The sequence below is a fragment of the Schistocerca piceifrons genome, chromosome 8, assembly GCF_021461385.2.
Source record: "Schistocerca piceifrons isolate TAMUIC-IGC-003096 chromosome 8, iqSchPice1.1, whole genome shotgun sequence".
NCBI lineage: Eukaryota > Metazoa > Arthropoda > Insecta > Orthoptera > Acrididae > Schistocerca > Schistocerca piceifrons.
The window spans coordinates 61,933,818-61,957,197 of record NC_060145.1 but is presented as its reverse complement, the minus strand read 5'-3'; the positions used below and the strand labels follow the sequence as shown (position 1 = coordinate 61,957,197).

Genomic DNA, 23,380 nt, shown 5'->3' with positions numbered 1-23,380 from the left:
TATGACATGTATTTACCTGGAGGTACTGATTGTTTAAACTTGTGGGAACTCAGATCATGCTACTACACAACTAATGAGGAAAAATAGGGAGGGGCTATATATTTAAACACTGGAGTTAAGTCCCATGCCTTCCAAGTTAATAAATATTGTGCTGAACAGGACTCTGAATACTGTACCACAATAGTGGATCAGGAAAAACACTAAATTCAGTACTGGTAGCTTAAAAAATTCATCAGCTACAAATAGTTTTAGTAAGGTTATATAGACTTAACAAGGAATCACAGTTTGTGGAAACTTTAACGTTGATTTTCTGCCAGACAGTACAGACCGGGGACACCTAAACTTCATGTCCATCTTTGGAGAGTAAAGTTTGTTGTGAGAAGTGCAGGACAGAGTGTAACAACCATAAAATTTGGTTTTAGGTCCAATATTATGCTGTGATTTGACTGTAAAACCAGTCCTCAATAGTTTATCTGATCATGCTAGTTCTACTCCATTGACGAATTTTTTAATAGAAACAAATGATGTATTGTATATATTCATACTATTAGTATTGTTATTTCAGCTTAAAAAAAAAAAAAAAAAAAAAAAAAAAATTGACATGTTCCACATCCACAAGGATCTCCTCTACACGGATCTATGGAACGTAAAACTAATCTAATCTAAATGTTAACAATTAAATACACTACTGGCCATAAAAATTGCTACACCAAGAAGGAATGCAGATGATAAACGGGTATTCATTGGACAAATATATTATACTAGAACTGACATGTGATTACATTTTCACGCAATTTGGGTGCACAGATCCTGAGAAATCAGCACCCAGAACCACCACCTCTGGCCGTAATAACGGCCTTGATACGTGTGGGCATTGAGTCAAACAGAGCTTGGATGGCGTTTACAGGTACAGCTGCCCCTGCAGCTTCAACACGATACCACAGTTCATCAAGAGTAGTGACTGGCGTATTGTGACGGGCCAGTTGCTCGGCCACCATTGACCAGACGTTTTCAATTGGTGAGAGATCTGGAGAATGTGCTGACCACGGTAGCAGTTGAACATTTTCTGTATCCAGAAAGGCCCGTACAGGACCTGCAACATGCGGTCGTGCATTATCCTGCTGAAATGTAGGGTTTCGCAGGGATCAAACGAAGGGTAGAGCCACGGGTCGTAACATATCTGAAATGTAACGTCCACTGTTCAAAGTGCCATCAGTGTGAACAAGAGGTGACCAAGACACGTAACCAATGGCACCCCATACCATCACGCCGGGTGATACGCCAGTATGGCGATGACGAATACACACTTCCAATGTGTGTTCACCGCGATGTCGCCAAACACGGATGCGACCATCATGATGCTGTAAACAGAACCTGGATTCATCCAAAAAAAATGCCATTTGTGCACCCAGGTTCATCATTGAGTACACCATCACAGGTGCTCCTGTCTGTGATGCAGTGTCAAGGGTAACTGCAGCCATGGTCTCCAAGCTGATAGTCCATGCTGCTGCAAATGTTGTCGAACTGTTCGTGCAGATGGTTGTTGTCTTGCAAACATCCCCATCTGTTGGCTCAAGGATCGAGACGTGGCTGCACGATCCGTTACAGCCATGCGGATAAGATGCCTGTCATCTCGACCGCTAGTGATGGGAGGCCGTTGGGATCCAGCATGGCGTTCCGTAATACTCTCTTGAACCCACCGATTCCATATTCTGTTAACAGTCGTTGGATCTCGACCAACGCGAGCAGCAATGTCGCGATACGATAAACCGCAATCGCGATAGGCTACAATCCGACCGTTATCAAAGCTGGAAACGTTATGGTATGCATTTCTCCTCCTTACACGAGGCATCACAACAACGTTTCACCAGGCAATGCTGGTCAACTGCTGCTTGTGTATGAGAAATCGGTTGGAAAGTTTCCTCATGTCAGCACGTTGTAGGTGTCGCCACCGGCCCCAACCTTGTGTGAATGCTCTGAAAAGCTAATCATTTGCATATCACAGCATCTTCTTCCTGTCGGTTAAATTTCACATCTTTAGCACATCATCTTTGTTGTGTAGCAATTTTAATGGCCAGTAGTGTATAATGACCAATTAGATACAGATCATAAAAGAAGAATACTGTATTGCAGAGTTAAACTGGCTCACTCACACAGTTTAGAGAGAAATTTCATGGAAAACTCTTTCTTAAACATATTCCTACAGCACTTTGAGACTTGTTTCCCCATAAAACAGACAGGAATAAAAATGAACAAAGCAAGGACAAGGGGGTGGATAACTCTTAGGATTAAAGTATCTTGTGCTAGGAAGTGAGACCTCTACCTAATTCGAAGAACAAGCTGTAATCAAGATTTGAAACAGCATTACCACCAGTATTGTAAAATACTCTAATCGACCATTAAAAAAGGAAAACTTGTGTACTACGCCTGTGGTGTTAAGAACTGGTTCAGAAGAATTTTGTGTATTAATTATACTGTGCTCTGGTCAATATCTTCCACCAGAACGTAACAACATTAATCTTCCTGGTGTAGAATGATGTTTACATTCTTTACTTTTTCTACTTGCTGGGTTTTTTAATTGTAATTTGGAGTCATGGTAGATTTCTATAAATTAAGAATAAATTTTTGCTGCATACTGCAAAGATATTAATTGTGCAACTCATAAATAATTGTTATTTTTCTTTCCTATTCAATACTTCAGTTTTATTTTTTCAATTAAATAGGTGACAAGGGTAAATCTTTCAATGTAAAATCACAAATTTCTTTAATGTTTTATTGTTGCAAGGAAATGCAGTTTATTGACAGCACCGATTCATTCTTACATACATACATACATAATAGACCATGTAATTTCAGAGTGTGTGTACCTCATGAAGGCTCAAACATAAGAGAACATTGAAATATGCCATGTTACGTGACAGACACAATGGAGTCATAGGCTGGCAACATTGAACAGTGGGAGCTTCTTGCGATCACAAGTTGTTGTGTGAACTGTGGTGATGGCCGATTCAGCATTTTCGGCTGTTGCAATGAAGAGTCCACTGTTAGCATGCCATGTTGCTCGCACACTAGACATTAAACAGAAAAACATTTATGCAGTATACAATATTGTATCATACCAATAAAAAAAGCATATAAATTCGCATAAAATCTTTTGAATAAATATTTAATTACTTTAATGTTGTCTTACCTGTATTCGTGTAAGTGGGAAGTACAATACAGTGAAAGTTTCATTATCTTGTCACACTACATGCTCTAAAAACAATAATCCCAGTGTAGGTAAAGACAATTATGAAATATTACTATACAAGAAAACCATCCAAAAAAAATTGAATATGCAGAAAATAGTTCCAGCAGAAGTGATAATGCTTAGATGGCCAGTGAAATCAATGATTAATTCCTGGCAGTGGCATCAAGCACTGCATCCACCAATAAACAACCAAATATAGATGCATTAAATTTACTTTGGCATGCTACACAAATGAATATCAAACAATAGTTTCAAAATTATGACTCCTAAGGAGATAACAAAATTCATCAGTTCTCAAAATAGTAATAATTCTGCTGGCTATGATGGGTTTTCTAGCAGAATATTGAAATATTGTGCTGACTTGATAAGATTAGCATAAAGCTGTGTTTGTAATCAGTGTCTCAGGGCATACTTCCTGGCAGACTTAAACATTCTGTGTATCCTTGGAGCCTTTCACAGTGGCATGCCTTAGTAAAATCTTCTCAGTTTTCAAGCTGTCATCAGGAATAAGGAAACCACTGACTGCCAGTGCTGGCACAGTGTTCCACCTACACAATCATGACAGCAGCATCTGGAACCTTCCAGGGAGGGCCAAGGTAACACGAGTGGAAGGTAAGTTGAGAAGCTCATATCAGCTACAGCCAGCCAAGGGCTGAAGTGATGACTGGTGATTATACATGAGCGAAGAATATAGTCTCTTCAAATTTTATTGTGTGTCCATTCTCCAAGGAATATTCAGCCACACTTGAATTCTCAAGCTCTCTCTGTTTACTGAGTCACACTTCCACAGCACAAAACCCTGGAACAGAGAGAGTAGTTTGGCCTACGTACATGCTGCCACGTTAACAGGAGCGCACCATACATACTGGGCACTCGACGGCCTACAGAGTCTTTAATGAACATAACTTACCCTCTTGGAAGCAGACCAGAACACTAGTCTCAGTCCCTGCACCTGCAGCAACATCTAATCTCGCTGATTGTTAGCCCATAGTACAGAAGGAATGCAGATAGCTTGGCCTCTTCTACCAAGTCATGAGCCATCCTTCATTGGTGGCACCTGAAAGTGTTAGCAATATCTCCCTTCAGACTGCAGATAATCATCAGAAATAATCAAGGCACAGTGTACTAACATTTTCAGGACCACGTTCTTGTGAACAGGATGTGAGAGTGACAGTTTCCAATGTGGCACCTGATGTCATCCAGTCCTGTGGCACGCCTAGAGCTGCTACAAACCGCCCAACTCGTCTTCCTGCACATGCACCCCTTTGGTCCTCTCTGGAAAGTTGCAAACCCTGCTGTTGTGCCTATCATTGTGCCAATCCTGGGAACCAGGTCCCCCCCCCCCCCCCCCCCCCCCACACACACAAGACAATAGCAGATACAGGTATCAAATGCTCGACTGAAAACCAATAAAATTTTGGCAGCCAGGGACTGTGTGTGTGTGTGTGTGTGTGTGTGTGTGTGTGTGTGTGTGTGTGTTGCATTTGCATGCCTGTGTGTACGATGAAGGGCTGTTTTGGGCAAAAGTTTGGTTTGGCAGTGTTTTGTTACGTCTACCTGCAACTCAGCATTTCGGCTATATGGTGAGAAGCAACTATCCTTTTCATAATATTTTCGTTGCTCCATTGTGGATTTTCAATTATTTGATTTTAAAATTTTATTAAATGTACTATGGCAACACCCATCTACAGAACTGGAGATACGTAGACCACTCTAACAAGGGAACCTCCCCATCGCACCCCCTCAGATTTAGTTATAAGTTGGCACAGTGGACAGGCCTCGAAAAACTGAACACAGATCAATCGAGAAAACAGGAAGAAGTTGTGTGGAACTATGGAAAAAATAAGTAAAATATACAAACTGAGTAGTCCATGTGCAAGATAAGCAACATCAAGGATAGTGTCAGTTCAGGAGCGCCGTGGTCCCATGTTTAGCGTGAACAACTGCGGAATGAGAGGTCCTTGGTTCAAGTCTTCCCTCGGGTGAAAAGTTTACTTTATTTATTTTCGCAAAGTTATGATCTGTCAGTTCGTTCATTGACGCCTCTGTTCACTGTAATAAGTTTAGTATCTGTGTTTTGCAACTGCACCGCAAAACCGTGCGATTAGTAGACGAAAGTACGTTCCTCTCCAATGGGAACCGAAAACATTTGATCGCAAGTTCGTAGGTCAACCGATTCCTCCACAGGAAAACATGTCTGATATATTCTATACGACACTGGTGATGGCATGTGTGTCACATGACAGGAATATGTTGTCGACCCACCTAACTTGTACACTTGTCGAATGGGTAAAAAGATTCTTCTACCTTGCCCGATTTAGGTTTTCTTGTGGATGTGATATTAACTCCCCAAAAAGTGATGAAAACATAAGAGTTTGTCACATAAACTGCAACAAATGAAGGCAACGATTTCACAGTCACACAGTTTTCCCTGTGCTCTGTCAAAACATATGTTTTTAACATTTTCCAATTTTTTCCGTGTGTAGACCGTCAAATCCTGCATATGTGCAAGCAAATCTGAACATGTCCTGTAATTTTTGAGAGCGAAGTTGATTGTGTGAGTGCCTGAACTTTGATAATTGACACACATCAATTGCTAGAAAATAAAAAAGTTAAAATTTTTACTCGAGGAAAGACTTGAACCAAGGTCCTCTCGTCCCGCAGTTGCTTACGCTAACCACGGGACCACGGCGCTCCTCAGATTACATTGTCCTTGATGTTGCTTATGTTACACATCGACTACTCAATTTGTATATTATGCTTATTTTTTTCATAGTTCGACAAAACTTCTTCCTGTTTTCTCGATTGATCTGTGTTCAGTTTTTCCAAGGCCTATCCACTGTGCCAACTTATAACTAAATCTGAGGGGGGTGCGATGGGGAGGTTCCCTTGTAAGTACAGACCTGTGTCAGTCCTTTCACTCTTTTCAAAAGTTTTTGAAATCTGAGCAGAACTTGTTAACTGCCTCTCAGTTGTCTTTCTGCAAAGAAAGCAATGCAAGACCTCACAAACAACAGCTCAGCAGAGCTAAACATAAAAAATGATACTGTTGGAATATTTTGTAACCTTGTCAAAGCCTATGATTCCATGGACCACAGACTTCTAGTTGGCAAAGTGTCACGACATTAATAGCATCCCTGTTGAACGGATGAAGCCTCTTTGTCAGAATGCGTCACAGACATGGAACAAACCTGAGTGGGGGAATGTAAAATGTGACATCTCATGTTTGTTCTAACCTATACAATTGATCTTTCAATAACTTTGAAGTGTTTGAATTGTCTTGTAATCTTTGTTGATGAAACAAGTACACTGACCACGGTTCTGAACTCAAACTTAGTAGACGCAGCGTACAAGGAACCCCTTGGGTGCAAGGTCGCAAAAGGGCAATGATGTTTACGGTATTCGACACGCCACATATTGACTGCCATGCAACAACAGTGTTGGCTGCTATTGGCAACAGGGGGCGGGGCTGGAGGTATCCAATGGTGAGCACAACATGAGGCTGTGAAGAGTAGTTGGACTGCTTAGTCAACGAGTAACTCGCAACAGTACTACAGTCTTAGTGGTGTTGATACAATGTAGAGCAATGGCAACAATAGACAAAGCAAACATTGCACTGTATCTACAACAACAGTTGCTGAAGTTGACATTTCATCAGAAAGAAACCAAAGGAATTTCACACAGTGAGAAAGAAGTGACAGATGAAATATTAGTGCTCCTGCATGATGAGTCAGTGGAATGTGTGGTGTCTTATACAGGGTGTTACAAAAAGGTACGGCCAAACTTCCAGGAAACATTCCTCACACACAAAGAAAGAAAATATGTTATGTGGACATGTGTCCGGAAACGCTTACTTTCCATATTAGAGCTCATTTTATTACTTCTCTTCAAATCACATTAATCATGGAATGGAAACACACAGCAACGTACCAGCGTGACTTCAAATACTTGGTTACAGGAAATGTTCAAAATGTCCTCCGTTAGCGAGGATACATGCAGCCACCCTCCGTCGCATCCCTGATGCGCTGATGCAGCCCTGGAGAATGGCGTATTGTATCACAGCCGTCCACAATATGAGCACAAAGAGTCTCTAGATTTGGTATTGGGGTTGCGTACACAAGAGCTTTCAAATGCCCCCATAAGTGAAAGTCAAGAGGGTTGAGGTCAAGAGAGCATGGAGGCCATGGAATTGGTCCGCCTCTACCAATCCATCGGTCACCGAATCTGTTGTTGAGAAGTGTACGAACACTTCGACTGAAATGTGCAGGAGCTCCATCGTGCATGAACCACATGTTGTGTCGTACTTGTAAAGGCACATGTTCTAGCAGCACAGGTAGAGTATCCCGTATGAAATTATGATAACGTGCTCCATTCAGCGTAGGTGGAAGAACATGGGGCCCAATCAAGACATCACCAACAATGCCTGCCCAAACGTTCACAGAAAATCTGTGTTGATGACATGATTGCACAATTGCATGCGGATTCTCATCAGCCCACACATGTTGATTGTGAAAATTTACAATTTGATCATGTTGGAATGAAGCCTTATCCGTAAAGAGAACATTTTCACTGAAATGAGGATTGACACACTGTTGGATGAACCATTCGCAGAAGTGTACCCGTGGAGGCCAATCAGCTGCTGATAGTGCCTGCACACGCTGTACATGATACGGAAACAACTGGTTCTCCCTTAGCATTCTCCATACAGTAACATGGTCAAAATTACCTTTTACAGCAGCAACTTCTCTTCATTAGGGTTATCGTCAACTACATGACGAATTGCCTCGTCCATTGTAGGTGTCCTCGTCGTTCTAGGTCTTCCCCAGTCGCGAGTCATAGACTCGAATGTTCCGTGCTCGCTAAGATGCCGATCAATTGCTTCGAACGTCTTCCTGTCAGGACACCTTCATTCTGGAAATCTGTCTCGATACAAACGTACTGCGCCACGGCTATTGCCCCGTGCTAATCCATACATCAAATGGGCATCTGCCAACTCCGCATTTGTAAACATTGCACTGACTGCAATACCACGTTCGTGATTAACACTAACCTGTTGATGCTACGTACTGATGTGCTTGATGCTAGTACTGTAGAGCAATGAGTCGCATGTCAACACAAGCACCGAAGTCAACATTACCTTCCTTCAATTGGGCCAACTGGCGGTGAATTGAAGAAGTACAGTATATACTGACGAAACTAAAATGAGCTCTAACATGGATATTAAGCATTTCTGGACACATGTCCACAAAACATATTTTCTTTATTTGTGTATGAGAAATGTTTCCTGAAAGTTTTGTCGTACCTTTTTGTAACACCCTGTATGCTTGAATGGGTAGACAATGTAAATGAGGAGTACAATGATGACAAAATGTGCTTAACAAGTGAAAGTGATATTGAAACAGGTGTTGAGCCATGTAGTTCATCATTCTTGTTGGGCAAGGAGCCACAAATCCCGCCTCCAGTGGAACATAGTAAAGGGCAATCATTGTCCAAGGAGCGGGTGCTAAACAAAATTACATACAGGGAAGATCATCTGCAGCATAGTAAAAAAACAATTATGAACAGATTTTGAACGAGGCTACAGCAATATGAATGTGTAGCACATAATGAAAACTACAGATATTCAATAGAGGAGAAGATTTACTTGATATAAAAACTGCTTTTCGTGCATTTCAAGGATGCTCGATATAATTTACAGGATGTCCATGATAGTGACCTAGTATGTTATGCACATCAAATCATGCACAACACAGATTAAAGTGATTTCAAGGGACACAGTGGATGGCTGCATAACTTCAAACATTGATACAGAATTTGAAGACGTAAGATAAATAAATGTCTAATAAAGCATCAACTTGATGATGCATAGCAAACTGCAGAATCAGCCTGACAATTTGTAGATGAGATAAACAAACCTATCCAATTGTTCAGGAAGAACATCTACATCTACATTTATACTCCGCAAGTCACCCAACGGTGTGTGGCAGAGGGCACTTTACTTGCCACTGTCATTACCTCCCTTTCCTGTTCCAGTCGCGTATGGTTCGCCAGAAGAACGACTGCCAGAAAGCCTTCGTGCGCACTCGCATCTCTCTAATTTTACATTCGTGATCTCCTCGGGAGTTATAAGTAGGGGGAAGCAATGTATTCGATACCTCATTCAGAAGAAATTTGTTTTCATCTCCAACCAGTCAGCATTTGAAGAGGAAATGAAAATGAAAGAAGTCCTGGAAATTAGAGGTGCCAAGAGAGTTGTATCAAGATCAACTAACATCAGTGCCTTAATGAATTCATATACAGTTATGCTGACTTAATTTGGATGGCAAATTGGCTGGAAAATTATTTACTGTGTTGTGAGAAGTTGGAGTTGCTCTGCCCACTATGATTCTCTCTCGTGTGCTTGATCTTGCAAGTGCAGAAAGTGAGAAAATGTGCGCAAGAGTACTACAACTATGATACGGGTACTGCTTTTGCCCAACAGTTGGTCAAAAAACTTACTTTTACTTAGTTCCTGGTCTGCATATAAATGATACTACTTTGGAGCAAACTATCCCTCTTGCGAAATGTGTGACATTGCACTTCATACCACCTGGAATCACTGGACAAATTCAGCATCTGAACATTTGTTTCAAATGGCTCTGAGCACTATGGGATTTAACATCTATGGTCATCAGTCCCCTAGGACTTAGAACTAATTAAACCTAACTAACCTAAGGACAGCACACAACACCCAGCCATCACGAGGCAGAGAAAATCCCTGACCCTGCCGGGAATCGAACCCGGGCGTGGGAAGCGAGAGCGCTACCGCACGACCACGAGATGCGGGCGAACATTTGTTTCTTTCTATGTCTGTAAACCATATGATCATATTATCTGCAGCTATGCCTTAAAGGATAGCCAGTTTTGTGATAAGTTCCATGACAGACTGTTTCACATTTGGTTGCATGCCATCAGATTTCATCAGTTCTCATCAGCCTGTTACACCAATATCATTCTCCATATGCATTCTTTAAGAGTGGATGTCCTGCACGGTCTGTAACTCCAAAGAAGTTCACTTTCAATCTTGAGGGTGCAAACCTTTGTGATCATTGTGGTGCATCAATTTTCATTTGGTGTCCATGGTGCAAGCTAATGGTTTATTTCAAACATTCGCTAAATGTCAACTATGTCCATTTTGTGAAGTGTAATACAAACACCCCATAGAAGGTTGAACTCTGCACCTCCCGGGCACTCATTTTTTGTTGCCCTCCTGATGCACAAGGTGAGTCATTAGCAGCTAATATTTTTCCTGACATAACTGTTACAAATAAGCCTTACTAAAGATTGAACTTGCGACATCACACTTAAGTGGTTCCTTGTAAGATGATAGGTGAACATGTTTACAGTTAACATGCTTACAATTAGCTATTTAATTCTTAATCCCAGAAATACTATCTTGCAATTTGAAACAAGCGAAATTGTTACGTTAGCAGCAGAATTAGCACTATTAATGAAAATATCCTAAACGAAACACCCACAGCGAAATTCTTTGTCGGACTATTGGGTACTGCATTAAAATGGAGTCGACACATGTAAACTAATCAAGAAGCTTGGTTTAGCATGTTCTTCCCTTAGAAGCATCTCTCATTGAATTGAGGACGAGAGCTCTGTTTTATTTTGCATGTTTTCATTCTCACTTATGTTATAAGATCATCTTCTGGGGCAGTGCACCTAAAGTAAATGAAGTGTTTATTCAGCAGCAGGAAGCAGTAAAAATAATCTGTAACATAGGTAATCATACATTTTGCAGACAGTTATAAGGATCTTTGAATTCTTACACTCATGTCCCAGTACATTTACTCCTTAATGGTTTATGTCAATTGACAATAAAAATCAGTTTCAGATGAACTGTGATCTACTCAATCAAATATGAAGCAAGAGATTTGGAATCCTTGATAATTCAAAAGGAATTAAAAACATACGTCATTAACCGCTCGTTACAAATCATCTGAATATCTAGATTTGAGGATTGAAAAGTTCTGTCAACTGAATGAGAAGTAGCTGTGTTCACCGTAAAACTGCATGAAAAGTAGTAATGTGCTGGAAACAGAAACAAGTAATTCAATATCTAGCCAAATATGACCTTTAAAAAATACCAGTATCATCAAGTTAATATTATGCTACCACTGGGAGATACAAAGCAGCTATTTAGTACAGACGAGAAGATCACAACTTTCAACAAAGCAGCAGATTTCTTCGTAATTTAATTGATTACATTTAGCTGGGATAAGCATATAAAGCATTAGGGACTACAGCGAGCACTTAGTGTTAGTACAGTATGGAGACCAAGTATCTATGATTTGCATCTTTCATTAATGTATACCTCAGCTTGTTCCTCATCTATAAAGTTTTTTCCTTCTCAGTGGGTTCACTGGTACAGGAATGAATGGTAGCAGAAGCCTCTTCAGGGACCTAGGGATTCTCATACTTCTGTGCCAATACATTTTATCCCTAGAGGCATTTTTGTTAGCAATAACAGTGAATTTAGGATGAACTGTGACATTAATCACTATGATACTACAAGTAAAAATAATGTCCCTGCAGACAATGTATACCTGTCTATGGATCAGAAGGATCAAAAGTCATTTAACAAGTTGCTGGCAGACATCACGTAGGAAACTGAGAATTCCCAGAAGTTGAAAAACAAAAAGAGTATTTCGTAACCTATTCCTACTATAGATTATTAGTATATTTGAACTTGTGGATTTCAACTATGGTTAACAGTTATTTTCATATTAATAGGATTGGAATTTGCCAGTATCTAACCATCGGATAATTTTCTGTGTAAAGTTACATAGATACTCAGCTTGAAATATAGGAATACTGTTAGAAATTCCATTGGCATGCTGCTCACAAACTTGAAAGAACAGAGTGCCAGAGCATGAAATATAATTATACCTACATCTACATACACCCACTGCAAACCACCATATGGTGCATGGCAGAGGGTATGTTTGACCACTAATAGTCATGGCCTTCCCTATTCCACTCACAAACAGGGCGAGGGAAAAATATTTATATGCCTCCACATGAGCCCTAATTTCTCTATGTTAAGTAACGTGAAACGTGCGAGGTGCGACAATAAAGTAATGAGGCTGATGTGAAAAAAAAAAAAAAAAAAAAAAAAATGTTGCTTCCTGTTTTAGTCCAGTTTAGTGCTGTCTGCTTCAAAGTAGTTCCCTTCTGATTGCACACACTTTTTCCAGTGCTTCTGCCATTGATGGTAACATTTTTGGAATTCATCTTCTGTAATATCCTCCAAGACCCTTGTCACAGCTTTTTGGACAGCTTGTGTTCTTTGAAAATGGTGTCCCTTGCCTGCCGTTTTGACTCTTGGAAAAAGAAAAAAGTCGCACGGAGTGATATCTGGTGAATAAGGTGGCTGTGGTAGTATTGAAATTTGTTTTGAGGTTAAAAATTGCTGTACTGATAGAGCAGTATGGGATGGCACATTATCATGATGCGGACTCCAGTTATCAGCAATGTTGGCACAGACACGAAGAACCACTTTTCAAAGTCTTTCTAAAATTTATTTGTTGTAATATTGGTTAACTGTTTGTCCAGGAGGCACAATTCTGGATTGATTTCCGCTTGCTCCAACAAATTGGCTGCCACATTTTTCAGTGTTTCTCGCTGTTGTAGTGTGAGATTTTTGGGGACAATTTTATCACAAATCTTTCTCATACCAAGATCTTCAGTTATTATTAGACGAACTGTTTCTCAATTGATGTTCAGTTCTTCTGCAATCATTTTCACAGATAATATTCGATCAGATCGTACAAGTTCATGCACCCTGTCCAAGTTGCCATCCGTACGTGATGTTGATGGTCATCCACTGTGGTCTTCATCTTCAACATTCGTTCTGCCTTCACTAAACATTTTATGCCAACGAAAAACTTGAGCTCTTGACATAACATCCTCTTCAAAAGCCTTCTGAAGCTTACCGTAAGTTTTCATCACGTTTTGACCCAATTTAACGCAAAAAGAAATAGCATACCATTGTGCAATATTATGATGTTCCATTTCCGTGATGAGAGACACAAACATGTGTTAACTTATTACAGCACAACTCATGACTGAGCAGTTGCATCGATGTGCCGCATGGACTAGAAGCAGCTTACAGACGAAGGTCAAAGATATTGTGAAGGCTGCAGGGTTGCCACATCTTGCAAAGAAAATCAGTCTCATTACCTTATTGTCGCACCTCGTATGCTGGTGGCAACAGAATCATCTGCAATCAGATTCAAATGGTGGTTCTCTGAATTTTTTCCTTGAGAAAAATGTTGCCTTCCCTCCAGGGATTCCCATTTGAGTTTCCGAAGTACCTATGAACACTTATGTGTTGATCAAACACGATAGCAAAAAAATCTAGCAGTCTGCCTCTGAATTTCTTCAGTATCTTTCTTTAATCTGAGCTGGTAGGGACAGCAAACACCCAAGCAGTATTCAAGAAGGGATTGCACTAGTGTTCTATATGCAGTCTCTTTTTCAGATGCAACACACTTTCCTAAAACTCCCCCAATAAACTGAAGCTGACCATCAGAAAGCACCGGTTTGACAAAAAACACATGACAACAGAAAAAAATGTGAATCATTAAGTATTAAACCCAATTATAGAGCCCACCCAGAAAAATTTCAACACATAATGTGATCCCACAATCTGCAAAAATTTTTTAACTCAGTACAGTGAACAGCTTGTGGATAATGTTGTAGATTAAACACGTAATGAGAACAGTTAAAATAAGATTATGATGAGTCATCTGACAAAACTTTCATCTCAACGAAAACAGCTCACCTTTCAGGCTGATTTTCATCGAAGTTTATAATTCTCCTTTTTTCATCCCCAACGTCAAAAAGACCAAAGTTGCAACCATACTCTACCACAAGCATCTAATTGAGTGCACAGGAAGCGGAAGTTCTGAAAAATGTTGGTAGGTGCCGCCACAACTATCTTCTGCTGTCAAATAAATGTAGCGCTACACAGGCTTTGCAGGCACATAGATAAATACAGGTGCCAAAACCTCTGCGTCAGTAAATAAATTAAGAAAACAGGTAGAAGACGACCTTTTTTCTCTGCCCCGAGTTTCGACAACTGCAGTCTCATACATTATCCAACAAAGTAAATAGAAATTCCTTATTGTTCAACTTTGAATGTAGCAGCCTTTCAAATATTCGTAGCAACAAAAATAAATTTCTTTACACAAAAATACAAACAAGGCATAAGGCTTTAGGATTGTTGCACGAGTTGATACACTGGGGCTCATTAAGATTTCACGTAGCAGCACCTATTGCTCTGTGGAATTTTGTGAAGTGCTTGTTGGTGTTAGTGAACCACAATGAAGCACTTTCATTATACTGCCAAATTCGAGGGGGGAGTTGTTTCTTTTAAGGAACAAAGTTCTAATCGTGCTGATACAGGATTGATGAGAGCAACGTCAGGCAATGGCGACTGCAGAGAGACAAATTATTTGAATGTTCAAGTAGCAGGAAAGCATTTAGCGGGACAAAGTGTGGCCAATATTATGCAATAGAAGTGATTTTAAATGAATTTGATAAGGAACAGCGTCAGAAATTCCTGCCTGTGAATGCCGAAATTTTAAAAATTAAGGCACATGAAATTGCTAGAGAGCAAAAAGTCTAAAATTTTAAGGCTAGTCGCAGCTGGATTGATCTGTTTATGAAGCACTGGGGTTTTTCACTTCGGGGCGAACTTTAGTTGCACAGAAGCTGCCGAAAAATTATGAAGAAAAACTTGTGGAATTTCAGTGCTTCATGATTAGGCGGTGCACAGAAAAGCAATACCTTCTTGGTCAGATGCTGACCAAACTCCAGTATATTTTGACACGCCAAAGGAAAGAAAGACATAAGTGTTCTTACATCAGCGGCGAAAAACAGCAGACGTCCGTGATGCTTGCTTGCACAGCAGATGGACATAAATTATCCCCATTCATAGTTTTCAAGCGAAAGACTTTACCGAAATTGGACGTGTTTCCAAAAACTGTAATTGTACAAGCAAACGAAACTGGGTGGTTTTCGGAGGACATGGTGCTGGAATGGATTAGGCGTGTGTGGAATCGTCGTCCTGGCGCAATGCTTGGTTTACGCAGTCTGTTGGTATTAGATGCATACGCAGACCATACAACACCTGCAGTAAAACGGAAATTAGGGGAAAGCAAAACGGACTTGGCAGTAATTCCAGGCGGGATGACGTCAATTCTGCAACCACTTGACGTCTGTTTGAATAAACCATTTAAGGACAAGCTTAAACGCATGTACACAGACTGGCTTTAGAAAAGTGACAGACAACTGTCACTAACAGAACACGTAAAATGAGCAAGTTTGTCGCAAATGTGCCAATGGATTTATGATGCATGGAAGTGTGTTCCAGATCAGACTGTGCAACAAGCATTTAAAAAATGTTCGATATCCAGTGCACTAGATGGTATGGAGGACGACGTTCTGTATGAAGAAATGAGCAACAAAGAATCGAGTGATAGTGATTCAGAATCATGACTGATATTTTAAACATTTCGTATAAGATGTATTGCAAACCTAATAAAATTTTGTTTTAAATTTCAGAGGTTAATTTCTATTTCATTCTTATTTTATAAGTGTTGCTACTCTGCATTGCGGAGGATAGAAAAGCGTGGAGAGCTGCATCAAACCAGTCTACAAACTGAAGACAACAACACACTGTATTTATTTGAAGTCATCACTAAAAATCTATTACGAAAATCCGACTGGCAAGACTGGGATGTGTGTCAATATGGCCAACTCTACGTTCTGAATTTTTTTCTACCTGTGGCAAGAGATGGTTGCTAATAGGAACTTTTATGAATCTTGAATCACATCCAGTGTTCTCTTCACCATAAGAATAATACGAATGTAAACATTATGCCATGTATTCTTTCGTGTTTGCTGCTATCTCATTTAAATCCTGTCTGCCTAATAAAGTAGGAAACTAGAGTGAGACAACAGCAAACGCGGAAGTATATACATATCATGTCATGTTTATATTTGTATTATTCTTACGCTGAATAGTGATACAGTCAGAAATGAAGCACGGCAACTGACTCGATTTTTAAATCTAAGATGACTCTAATTTCTGTGCAGAATGTAATGTACTAAAGAGGCGTCTGCAAAGATTTTGAAACGGTACAAATTTTTGCTAAAGTCTCGTTCAGAACATCTTCTATCATATGCAGTCTATTATTTGGTTCTTGTTGATCATTATCAAAGAAATAAGCTGTGTATTTAACAACAAATAGCAGTCTCTTGACATTGTTCCGCTACTGAGACAATTACTCTTTTTTTTTATTACTGTAAGCGGCAGTAGCGCGCACAAAAGCAAGCCATGCTGCGAGCGGCGACAGGTCATAAACACTCATTATCAGAATGCAACAAACAATGCATGACAGTACAATAATGCATTTTCAGCTTAGAGTGACGTAAACATCTATAACAAAGAGAACGGCACATATCAGGTCAAAGCAAAATAAGCAATTGATTCAAACCAGACGAAGCACGTCAAAAAGGAAGGGTACCCGTATAAATACGGACGGAGCGCCTGACACATAGCAATGGCTACCTGGTAAAGCTTAACTGCTAAGCTTACGACTGGAACCAAACTACTGTAGCTGTATCTTCATCCATTCGTCCTAAACTTTTGTCTCATGTTACAGTGGACCAACTTTGTTTCGATTTGGAGATGCGGTCTAAAACTTTTCTCTCCCCTTGAATTTTGAGTCTCAAATTTCAGGTACGATCCCTCCCCCCCTTGACTTCAAGTCTCATTTATCAGATGCGGCTTTGATTTAAGTGGGGCTTAGATTCGAGTAAATACGGTATTTATCTCTTTACGTGTCACACAGAGAACATCAAATTTTACAAAATGTAAATTGCCAGAGTGGAAACTAAATGCAAAAGGTTGTGAGGGAGGTTCATGAAAGATTGTACTTGTATTCTGATATGTGTATTTTTATATCCTGACATTGTGGTAGAGGCATCTTCCATGCAAAAGCACTGTCTTTTCTGACCATACAAATAATATTTCATCGCTTTTTTTGCCTGTGGTATCAGACGCCTCTAACTCCTGGCAGTGGCAACACCACTGGAGAAAGTAGGCAAGTGTCAAGAAACAAAATTATTCTGCTTCATTTTCTTGTACATTTATTAACCTCATCTGACATCCTGCATACTAGTTATTTATAATAAGGAAAGTTACTGTTGTTCATTACCACTTGCACAGTGGCTACGTAGTAACTTTTTACAAGAACCTCTACAGGAAAAACGTATTCCTTATCCAACCTCCATAACTCGGACATGTTGACCAATAAGCTAGACCTGCATAGGGAGGAGTGGGGTTCAAGTCCCTGCCTGACAGCCCAGATTTAGGTTCTCGACTGTTCCCATCAGTCATTTAAGACTAATGCTGGGCCATTCCTCGAAAATGATTCAGCTGATTTTCTTTGCCATCCTCGAGCAATTTGATTCCATGTTCTGTTTGATAATTAGCTTGCCAATGGCGAGTAGTTAAGCTATGATCTGTAATGGCTTTATGGCTGGTAATACAAATAACATGGTGTGAACAGTTTTGCAAGTAACAGCATTTACTTCTGCTATTCCTGCTTAGTATTTACAACACACATCTATTAAATAATGATGGAGAGATTTATTAGGAGATCAGTAATCCAATTCAGAATGAGAGTAGGTGGCCGGGAATTTAATGTTTTCACCATACTCAGAAAATAACTGAATTGCTCGGGTGAACACAACAGTAAGCGCCAATGCTGTGTATTTTGAGTTACAGGGTAATTGAACAGTAGAATATTATACATCAGGAAAAAGTTCTCATTCACTCAACAAAAGTCAGGGTGACACTTCATGGTAAATGTCAGTGGCTGCCTGCCATGGGAACATAATGGCAAGCGACAGGTAAAAGGACTGGTGCTAAGAAGGATCCGTCTACGTTTTCCAAGAGTTACAAGAAAATGAAGAAGACGTACTTAGTGATCCTGATGTCTCTGACTAGGATCCTGAGTACATACCCAATGAGTCAGAGGTATGTAAATTTGCAAATCTGCTACACTTAGTATGTTTCACAAACATGATGAGAAGTGCATGTACATCCATTATGTACCGGAAATGCATGAAATATAAGGTTACCACTGAATGTCTGCTCTTCAAGGCTTTACGAAGTGAGCGTGCATATTTTTTCATTTATATTTGTACAAATAATAATACACTCTAAGAAAAAAATTAATGATGCAACAAGAAGGAATTATCCGAATGGGGCAGAAATTGGCAGATGTGATGTACATGTACAGACAAACATACATTTATAATTTCAGAGAAAATGGATGATTTATTCAAGAGAAAGAGCTTCACAAATTGAGCAAGTCAATAACGTGTTGGTCCACCTTTCGCCCTTATGCAAGCAGTTCTTCAGCTTGGGACTGATTTACAGAGATGTTGGATATCCTCCTCAGGGAGATCACTGGAGGGCCCTGTCCATAATGAGGTGGTTGTCTATGAGATAATTAGTAATCTAATAACCAGTTGGGTGGGATCTGATGCAGCTACACTGTTTAATGCTTCGAGTGGGTTGTAATTGTGCGGTAACACCTGTCCGTGGCAACAGTGTGATGTAATGAAAGTTTATTTCATTATTGTTTTATTAGACAGTGCTTTAGCTTATATGATGTAAGTTTGTTCCACCACTGATTAATTAAACTAAGATTAAAATGCGATTTTGCTCATACATGATTACCTTGCTAATATAAAGACAGCTATTCATTACATGCGTAGAAAGCATAGAATGTGCCCAATCTTGTTATGAAGAATGGCATGCCTGCTCAACGGTTAATATACCCTTTTCACACTTGCAAAAAAAACTTGCCTTGTCAAGTTATGTAATTCAACAATATTGTGAAACTCCTTAACAGAGCCTCTGTGTATCGTGTATATCGGTCATAAACTAAGCCATTCACTTAATGCCCATGGAACTGTGATAACCATGATGATAATGTTAATATTGTGGCCCACTCCAAAGGAATGTAAAAGGATTGACGAATACTTGACCTATCATTTTATAAGTCGACTACAATGCACTATTATAGAAACCAGCTGCTGTTTCCATGTTCTCTCATCGTCCTCTCATTCCCCTCAGCAAGTGTGTGGCTCGCCCCTTGAAATTTTTGAAACAATAATTTGACAACACTTGTCTGAGGCTTTACTGCCTTCATGTTCTCTCTCTGCCTCACAATTTAATGCTTATTGTGCACATGGAGTATACGATAATCTTTTTCAGGACCTCTTTGTCTCATCTTTACCCAAGCATGTGACACCTAACATTCCCAGACGTGATCTACACATTAGAACCCTTTCATTTTTTCCATTTTAGAATGTCTCTGCCATACAGACTTCCAGTGCAGTCATTTCATCAACTCCCATGGTCCATGGAATTTATGCACAAACTTCTCTGATTCTTTGGTTCTTACCTGAAATTTCTTGTGCTTGAAATCCAGTACTAGCTGATGCTCCCCCACCCAATCTAAACCTAGTAATATAGGCACATTTACTAAATTTTCCACTGCCAAAAAAACTTTGAGAGAAGGTAACATTACCTTAAGAAAAGTCTACCATGGTCTCCTACTGCACTGGCTTACTTTTGAGTCTAGTTATACCAATAATGTCCACTCTTGACACCGGCAGTGTGGGATAACTTCCCTCTTGATTGATTTCATTAAACAATGAGTGATTTATCATCCCTGCCTCACAAGCAGAATCCAAAATAAAATCCACTCTTTTCTGGCCAGTCCGTCCACTAATGACAGGCTTAATCAATAACCCCAATACAATGCCATCTGGTTCTTCACATAATTACTATCCAAGCATCCTTTCTTCATGAAGGTTAACCTTTCTCACATATTTAGACCCTCCATTACTACTACCCACAGGTCCCACACTTTTCCCATTCAGTATTGCCCTATCACTCATTGGTAGGTTTACATTAGCATCCTCTTGGTTGTTGATTATCATTCTAGGATTACTGGTACCTTCTTTCTTTCTATTCTGGTCCTGCGTTCACTCCTGGACCTCACTACAGTGGGTGATTAAGCCCAGTAGGCCCCTGTAGCTATTTTGGTTTAATTTCTATTACCCTGCCTAATACCCTGGGATTTAAATGCACATGTTAAAAGAGAAAGACAAGGCTGCAACAGTGTGCTTGGACCAGAGGGTTGGGGCTGCCGAAATGAGGAAGGTGAAAGACTATTGGAGTTCTGTCAAAGGAATGGCTTGCTGGTTGGGAACTCTTGGTTCAGGAAAAGGAAGAGCCACAAGATTACCTGGTACAGTCTTAAGAGAAAGTCGATAGTTGACTACTTCCTGTCTGACAGTGAGATGAATAGGAACGTCACTGACATTAAGGTAATACCATCAGAGGCTGTAGTGATTCATGAATTTCTGTGTAAATTCTAGAATCACTCAGCCTTCTACCATCTCGAACACACGATATTCTAGATACGAGTGTAGGATGGTAAAATCCTACCTACTGCACATCATATGTTTGTGTGTGCAGGTTTAAAATCAGTCGCGGGAAGAAAGTAGATGCAGTGGTTGAACGGCACCGACAAGTACTTGTCGGGCAATCCGTTGAGGTTTAGTGTGTGTGTAAGAAAGAACCATGGAGTTTTTATGCCACTCTGTGCTTATTATGTCATTGACTATTGTTATGTGAAACAAGAACACTTGAAAAAGTAGTCTTGTAGACTCTTGACTCAGCCTTGGTAGAGGCAAGACGCATTTTTGGATTCATTTTGAGAAAGTCGTGGTTAGTCAAGCCAATTTTCTTCTAATTGTAACTCATTTTGCTTCTAATGTTTGACGGTATGAGGTATGTACAGAAAGTTGCAAATGTACGTTGAAAGCGTGAATTACGTTGTGCATGAAAGTCAAATACATCGTTAACTGACGAAAAGGAAAGTTCGTATGTCTACTCACTTTATAAGTAGAAAGTGGCTTAAAAGTTCCTGTACCTAGCTCTATTCGATGGAGAAGACTTCAAGAAATTTTCCAGCAGCCTACTATCCCGTAAAGAAGAGGGGCTGCAAAATTCCAAGTCAGTCACCTTGTAAAGAAGTGGAATGTGGTTTTGGGGAAATAAATCAGTATAACCCACACACACACTTTAAGATGTCACAAAATGTTAGAATGTGGCGACTTGTGTGAAAGGTCCGAAAAAACACGAATTTTCAGTCAAAAATGAGAAAAGAAGCTGTTGCATGTTGCCATAGCAACCGAACATAATATGACAAGGGATTTACTCTGAGACACTGGAATATGTTCAAGTATCTAATGGAGCAAAATTCGAATGAAAAATGGTGAAGACATGAAAAATTCGCAATTATAAAACAGCAAAGAAGATTTCAATGTATTTGACTAAGAAGAAATACACATAGAACGCTTCAACCAAGAAGATCCAGTGCGGGGAGTATACAGCTCTCACACACGTCGCGGGGACGCAGACGTGGAAACCATCGTACATCCGACGCCACCAGCACCAGCTGCTGTTCACAAGTGCTGACCTGCCACCACATCCGCTCACCTACTCTACGAGAATTCTACGCCGGGTTAGTGTGAAACAAAACTTCATTACTTTAGTACGAAGTGGTACAAGATACTGTCGAGTGAACTTTTATTGTGTCATTATCATATTTTAAGTTAGTTTTAAATGCTTACTAGAGCTAAAGCATATAAAAGTATGGAGAATATACAACAAGTTGAGGATACTTAAGAACTGGCCATGAAAGTTAGCAAGAAAGTGCCTGACTGGGCTGAGTTGATAAAATTAATCAATGCTCAGAGTGCGACTCTAGGGTTGGTAAATTCTCAATTAAATGCTCAAAGTCTTAAGTTAAATACATTAGATTTGCAATTAAATACCCAGAGTGAAGCTTTAAATGCTCAGGGAAACACTAAATATTCAAACAACAAATTTGGGTTTGTTGGGACTCTCAAAGTGAAGAATAGTAATCTGCGCAAGGGCATGGGTGCTTTGAAGACTGAGTTCGACGCAATAAGTACTGAGGTAGAGAATTTAAAAGCAGATCCAAGAAATGAGTTGACAAACTCTTTGACTACTCATATAAATCATATGTTTACCGACCTTCGTCAGAAACAGAATGATACCTTTCAGGATTTGTCAAAAAGGTTAGACCTTAGCATTGAGAACAAATGTAATAATGTAGAATCCAAACTTACTGAGAAGTTAGGCTCTTTTGAAAACGTGTACAATATTAAGTATAATTATGTAAGACGTGGGTTGTATACTTTGCAAGAGAGTGTAGATAAGCAGATTGAGTTAACGCCAATTGTTCAGTCGCAAATTACAGGTATCAGCACACGGGTAGACAATGTAGAAAGAAATTTCAAAGAGAAAGTAACTAACTCTGATATTAAAAATGCAATTAGTTTGGAGGAACAATTTGGGGAAATTATAGATCGAGAAGTTACTGAGAGAATAACATCCAGGAACGTATTGTCTTTTCCTTCTTCTGAACTCACTGATGCCAGGAAGGGTATAGAGAACTGTGGACAAAGTAGAAGACAAAGTAGAAAAAAGGGTAACTTCACCTAATGTTGTATTAACTAGTGAAGCTGTGACTGATTGACAATGGGGAGCTAGTTCAGGGTTATCTAGACAGTTCCCTAAATTTAGGCCGGATGGAAATGTACACCCGACCCATTTCTTAAAAAGATTTAATCAGGCTTTACCAAAAAATTGGGAAGATTCCAAGAAGATCGAATTTGCTGTGGGGTACCTTTTAGGGGGAGCCTTAGAAAGGAGTACTGTAAATATTGAGAATTTTTCTTCTTGGGAGGACTTTCAAAAGAAATTTAAAGAAAATTACTGGTCTGCCAGTGCACAGGAAAAGTTAATATCAGATCCATGGGATCCGGGCAGAGTCATCTATCCCCCAGGGACATTAACATTCTGAGTTAACGGGCGGAGTGACTACCGTCAGATCCCAAGTTGTTTTCAGTGTTTCTACCAAATAGTTTTCCTGCACCAAATTCCTTTAAATTCTA

The 23,380-nt window shown here is 39.8% G+C and overlaps 1 long non-coding RNA gene across 1 annotated transcript in view; it reads right to left on the bottom strand.

Annotated features, from left to right (window-relative positions):
- Positions 1-2,775: 2,775 nt before the first annotated feature.
- LOC124711974 overlaps positions 2,776-23,380 on the bottom strand; it is a 50,665-nt gene continuing 30,060 nt past the window's right edge. Inside the window, exon 4 of the long non-coding RNA XR_007005551.1 lies at positions 2,776-4,307. This is a non-coding gene — a long non-coding RNA (uncharacterized LOC124711974). The remainder of the gene's footprint in view (positions 4,308-23,380) is intronic.